Raw genomic sequence first — 6,735 nt, 5'->3', positions numbered from 1 at the left:
CTCCCCTTGCCCAACAGACCGACACCCCCCACATCTTCTAACGCCACTTCTTCAAAATAGACTTGCCCAGGCCGAAAACCGACTTCTGCACATGGGCCACGAAGTTTCAATTGCACTGTATGTGCGCGCCCACATGTGGTATTTTGTGGAAGAGCCACTCTCAAGGGGCCAAAGAGCCGCATGTGGCTCGTGAGCCACAGTTTGCCGACCATTAGGTTAGAGCATTGTACTGATACACCAAGGTTGTGGGTTCAGTCCCTGGTCAGGGCACATTTACAAGAGTCAACCAATGAATGCTGGAATAAATGGAACAACAAATCAAAGTATCTCTCAAATCAATAAATTGAAAAAAAAAAAAGAAAAAAGACTTCCACACTGCAGTTTTTGTTACCACCCCGCCCCCCTTACTTTTCACACAGCCACCTCTCCCACAGTCTCTGCATAGAAAAGCATTTCTACCCACCCCTTCCTGAGACAGTTCCGGTCTAGCCCCTGAGCATCTCCCTGGTGTTACCATCCGCATTAATAAAGGCTGTCCTTACTGACGTCAGTTCCTGCGTGTCTTCCCCTGATGCCGATACATAGCAAGTGGTCAAGACAGAGAAGCCCCTGGTGCTGTTGGGAGCCAGCTCACACCTACAGGAGCCAGCGGCTTGTCCCCCGGAAAGGCGTCTCCATCCGCGGGCACCTGGAGCCACGGGCATCTCAGCGTTATTAGAAAGTGTCCTGTGTGAGGATGGGACTGACAGGCAAGGGCCAGGCGCCAGGCGCAGTTCTGAGCCTGGTACACATGCTCCTTCAGGCTCTGTTCACAGCAACCCTATGCTGTGGTTCCCAGACTTCTGCGTGCATCAGAGTCACCTGAGGGCGTGTGAGAACAGATCTCAGACTCCCATTTCCCGAGTTTCTGTTCCAGTGGGCCTGGGAGGGGTTTCTGAATTGGCTTTTCTAACAAGTTCCTGTCAATGCATGCTGCTGCTGGTCAGGGGACCCACTTTGAGAACCACAGCCCTAGGCGATGAGTGCTGTTGATACCGGACACAACTGGCTCAAAGGCAGCCTGTCACTACTTGAGCCAAATTAAGCAGACACAGGGTTGAATCATATTTGAGCATTTATTCTAATAATGCCGGCAGCTTGAGAGAGCAGTCAGAAAATCTGTTATTCCCCCTCGCCCGTTGGCGGATTGAATACGGGCAAGGAAGAAGATAACTAGATGCAGCTGTGAATGAACTGCGAATGTAACAGCGGAAGGGGAGGGGAGGGTCTGCAGTCCGGCCTTCAGGAGTCAAAAGTCCGATAACCAGTTGACTAATCTTCTATGATGTTACAAACAGCTCTGCCTGTTCCTGGAACCCGAGAATAGTCAGCATTCCTGAGAAAAACTCCCGGATGGGGTGAGAGTTCAGGCACACCAGCCAAATCCAAGTGAGTCCTGTCCTTGATCTGCTTTTAAAATGCATTTCCTTTTATAGCACATCCTCCGGTTTCCCAGGGTCTGTCAGAAAACCTCTTATCTATAGTTAGAAAGGTGAATCGTCATTAAACAACTGCGTTCCTATTCTTATTACGTGCCCTTCCCCCATCACATTGTATGCCCATTTTACAGATGAGATGTCCCAGCTGTGGGGTGTACAAAATCAAGGGGGGAGTCCGGTTCCTCTCTCCAGTGACGGAGTAATGTAGATGTGCTTCAGGCCAACAGGGCTTAGCAAGGAAGCTGAGCCTGAGGAAATCTGCCTTCATTTTCTTACCAGGAGCCCCATCACCTATATTGCACACTGGACTCCAGGTGCCAGGCGGCACCAGGAGAAGCCAATGGAAGCGCTGAGATCATCCTGAGATAAAGCACCAAAGCTCCCAGGGCCAGGCTCTTGACTTCGATGCCAGCTTACCTGGTGTCAAGCCAAAAGGAGGAAAAGACAGGTGAGCCACACAGAAGGCACGCTGCTGCCCACACGGACTGGGCCTCCGCATCTTCCCACCCCACCAGCTCCCAGGATGGCGGTTTGCCCTGTGCCTCCTGGGTGTTTCCTTGCTTGATTATTTCTGAGACAAAAACTCTGCAGCTTCCCTATCTATGATCAAGTGAGTGTCACAAGTTTAAGCCTACCTCTGATAGCAAGGCTTCAATGACTCATGGTTTTGAGAAACTCAGGTATGAACAAAGTGAGGTTCGTTCATTGACCAATTCTAAAGACATGCATTAAACATACTTTTTAAAAATTTCAGTCCACAAAAAGGATATAGAACCATATAGTCAAGCTCTCTCGATTCCTATATGATTTCCCAAAAGCCAAAAACAGGGAAATGTTTTCAATAGAAGATTTGAAAATTTTGCTGAGTCACTGACTCCGTTCTGGTGTTTATGTGTTTTTGCTTTCTTATGTCCTCCCGTGTCCCTTTAACCCCCAGTGGTTGCTGCCTTCTGATCTGGGTTTTATTGTCCTCAAAGCAGACCTGTAGCTCTGGGTCAAGCACACCTAAACTTTATTCTCAAGTCCATAAGGGCCCACTGAGGAATCCAGCTTCCACTCTGAGAACTAACCCACCCTCTGAATTAGGAATCTGATCTTTCTTCAGATCACTGCTCACGTGGCCAGATGAAATGCCTGTGAGAGCTCAGTAGAGAACACAGTTCCCATCCAAGGAAGCAACAAATACTTCCTTTAAATGATTTCATTAGTACCAGCATCCTGTGCGCAGATGGTGGTCTCCACTCTATGAGGAGAAATCAGGCAAATGGTAGAATCTCCCCGGTCTCATAGCCCAACCACATGTTGAATTAGTAAGGCTTGTAGTCTGGTTGTTCTGACTCAGTGTTTCTTTGTCCAGCATCCCAGGTCCGTAGTCCAGGGAGCAAGGATCACACACAGTGTCATTCCAAGGCTAATTAGTGTCTATACCAATGATGGCGAACCTATGACACGCGTGTCAGAGGTGACACGCAAACTCATTTTTTTGGTTGATATTTCTTTGTTAAATGGCATTTAAATATATAAAATAAATATCAAAAATATAAGTCTTTGTTTTACTATGGTTGCAAATATCAAAAAATTTCCATATGTGACATGTCACCAGAGTTAAGTTAGGGTTTTTCAAAATGCTGGCACGCCGAGCTCAAAAGGTTCGCCATCACTGGTCTATACTATGGATATGGCATGTGAGTCTTCTAAGTCCATCCACCCCTCTGCACAGCTTGCTGCCCCTCACACATACTTTCCCAGTTGCTAAATCTCCATGGGATCCATGTAAAATGTAACAAGCAGTGACAGTGTCCAGTGATGGTTGCATGACTCTGGAAAGTGAGTGGGACTTGATGGAGAAAATTTGGGGAATGGTACAAGAATCTTTTCTCTGAGTTCAAGAGGGAAATGGGAGTAGTGGTAATTTGAATGATACAAGAAAAGTGTTTTAGTTTCACCAATAGGAAAGCAAAACTAAGTCACATATCTCGTCTCCCCAGTGAAGGCTTCTTGAGGACAGAGACTTTGTTTCCTAGTGTTGGGGTTCCCTTGTGATAGGCACACAGAAAATACCACCACGGAATGACAATTATTGGTCTAAGGGAGGACTTGCTTCCAATTTGGCCCCAAATCTCTGGGGACTCTGATCTTTGGCCAGAACTCAGTGGGTCTCGGGTGGGTTTGAGAAAAACCTGCTTCCGGGACACAGAAATTGTAGTCCGTCTTCCTTGCCCTTGGGGATCTTAGAAATGCCACAGAGAGTGTAGAACTACCTTATTCCTTAGTGAGTTCCTAAAACCAGGAACTAGCCAGCAAGGATCCCCAGCAGTGGTTCTCAACCTTCCTAATGCCGTGATCCTTTAATACAGTTCCTCATGTTGTGGAGACCCCCAACCATAAAATTATTTTCGTTGCTACTTCATAACTGTAATTTTGCTACTGTTATGAATTGTAATGTAAATATCTGATATGCAGGATGTATTTTCAGGGGTCGCGACCCACAGGTTGAGAACCGCTGCTCCTAAAGTCATCATCCCATCCTCAGGGTCCTGGTGGATTCTCAAACTCCCAGGGAGTCCAGCAGAGCAGTGCAAGAGGTCCCTGTGGGAGACATCTTGGGGTGGTCAGCCAAGTAGCTCTGGTTGCCTGTCTGATCCTCTGAAGTGAGACCTTTTCCTGCCACCCCTCTCCTAGAAGAAATCTAGCTGGACATTGTGGAGAAAGAGAAATAATTTGTGGTGCATGAAAAAAATGCTAAAAATGAGCATGGAGGCAGAAGTCATCTTAATGATGTATTTAATCTAGTAATTTCCAAGAATACTAGATAATACTGTGGCATTTCCCCCTGATGAGCACCCCGAAGACCTAGGCATTGCACCCAACAGGCAACCAAACCTTTTTGTAAGCACATTGGGGCGTTGCCATTTGGACATGAATAATTCTATTGCTTTGATGAAAGGGTAGCAAATTGGGGATTTTTCCTGAACTTTCCTGTTTTAACTTTTTGGTTTTTCTTTTGGATTGCAGAAGCAATGAAAAACCATTTATGCTTTCTCTTCTTTCTGTTTATTATTTTGATTGAGGTGGAGGAGAAGGTTGATAAATAAGAGTGTTTTGCTGGAAATACTAAACTTTGACAGCCCAAATTACAGACTATCCTGAAGCTTCTATTTTGAAACCTTTCTACATTATAGTCATATCAGCATTAAAACAGTCAGTGGAAAAATGACAAACCAATAAAAGCATAATTTTTAGTACCTCTTGACCCAATTTACTACCCAATTGCACTGGCTTTGGAATATAGATAACTTCAGTTTCATCTTTGGTAGGCATAAGCTTTGAGCAATGTCTTACTCTCTCCAAGACTTGGTTTCATCTACCGTCTATTATAAAATGTGGATAATATCAATGCACTCATAGGGTTATGTTGAAAATTAAATGAGGCTGGCCAGGTATCAGTTGGTTACAGTGTCATCCCAATATGCCAAGGTTACAGGTTTGATCCCCAGTCAGAACACAAACAAGAAACCAATGAATGCATAAGTAAGTGGAACAACAAATTGATGTTTTCTCTCTCTCTCTCTCTCTCTCTCTCTCTCTCTCTCTCTCCCTCTCTCCCATCTTCCTCTTTCTATAAAATCATAATGGGCACAGAACCTATCACCTTCCAGCACCAAAGATATTAGCAAAATGTCTAGTATCAAAAATGCTATCAAATAATACAAACTCCTATTTTAGATGAAACACTACGCTATGGACATCTTTCATTCCATTGTTCAGCCTGTGAGCAAAGGGACTATGTAGTAAATCAGACACATTCAGTGACCAAAAGTGACCTCACAGGGTGATGTGCTCATGAATTCTTTTTTTTTTTTTTTAATATTTTTAAAAATTGATTTTTAGAGAGAGAGGAAGGGAGAGAGAAAGAGAGAAACATTGACAAGAGATGGGCCCAGGTCAACACCCAACCAACTGAGCCATACTGGCCAGGGCTGATCGTAAATTCTTAACTGAGCAGGTCATGGTGAGCAGTCAGGCCTCAGGCCTATAACTTCCTTAGTAAAAGGTTCATTGTTGCTTTAAGCAGGCCCTGTCCATTGTTCTTGTACACCTAAGTTAACATATCTTAGAAATGCCAGAATAATATTATCTTTTAGACCAGCGGTTCTCAACCTGTGGGTCGCGAACCCTTTGGGGACCAAACGGCCCTTTCACAGGGGTCGCCTAAGACCATCGGAAAACACATATATAATTACATATTGTTTTTGTGATTAATCACTATGCTTTAATTATGTTCAATTTGTAACAATGAAATTGGGGGTCACCACAACATGAGGAATTGTATTAAAGGTTCGCGGCATTGGGAAGGTTGAGAACCACTGTTTTAGACCCTTCAGAAGCCACTCTCAAGGAGCACATGATCTTGTTACACGAATACCATCTCACTTACTGTAAATGTTAACTGTCTTGTACCCACCAATGTAACTGAGATCTGTATCTCTTCATTTTACTTTTTATCTAATCATAGGAATTTCCTCTTTGCTTCCTCCCGCCTCCCTAACCTACCAATGGATTTCATGCAATCTTCCTTATGTTTCCGCCTTTGATTCCAAATGCATAAAAAGAAATGAAAAACTGCTATTCTCAGACTGTTGAGATCTTGCTTCCAGACATGTCCTCAGTTTGGCTCAAATACATAACATTTTATATGCGTTTGGACATTCTTATGTCAACAGATCTTATCATAATTTATTTAACACTCTCCTTTTCTCTTGATAGTCACTTAAGTGTTTTGTTTTGTTTTATTGATTGATTTTCAGACCATATCATAATTTATTTAACACTTTCCTTTTCTCTTGATAGTCACTTAAGTGTTTTGTTTTGTTTTATTGATTGATTTTAGAGAGAGAGGAAGGGGGAGAAAGAGAGAAACATCTATTTGTTGTTCGACTTAGTTATGCATTCATTGGTTGCTTCTTGTATGTGCCTTGACCTGGATTGAATCAGAAACCTTGGTGTGTTGGGAAGATGCTCTATCCAATTGAACTACCCAGCCAGGGCCATTGAAGTTTAGTGTTGTTGTTTTTTTGTTTTGTTTTTTATTTATAAATAAGATTGCAAAATGAATATCTTTGCATATCTATCTTACAGGTGTGTACAAATATTATAAAACTAATTCTTGGAACTGGAACTACTTGCTGAAAAAAGTTATTCCAGCTTGTGTTCCCACCTGTAGGGAGAATGTTCCTTTTCGGCTAACCTGTAAGCC

At 43.5% G+C, this 6,735-nt stretch overlaps 1 long non-coding RNA gene across 1 annotated transcript; it reads right to left on the bottom strand.

The window, feature by feature from the left end:
- Positions 1 to 1,096: 1,096 nt before the first annotated feature.
- LOC118666819 lies at positions 1,097 to 2,102 on the bottom strand. The gene is made up of 2 exons (XR_004971089.1): positions 1,896 to 2,102; positions 1,097 to 1,517 (listed from the first exon to the last, which is right to left on the bottom strand). It is a non-coding gene; the product is annotated as an uncharacterized LOC118666819 (long non-coding RNA).
- Between the last annotated feature and the right edge of the window lie 4,633 nt (positions 2,103 to 6,735).

The sequence above is a fragment of the Myotis myotis genome, unplaced genomic scaffold (genome assembly GCF_014108235.1).
Source record: "Myotis myotis isolate mMyoMyo1 unplaced genomic scaffold, mMyoMyo1.p scaffold_m19_p_12, whole genome shotgun sequence".
Taxonomy (NCBI): domain Eukaryota; kingdom Metazoa; phylum Chordata; class Mammalia; order Chiroptera; family Vespertilionidae; genus Myotis; species Myotis myotis.
This window is presented reverse-complemented; position numbering and strand designations above follow the sequence as displayed.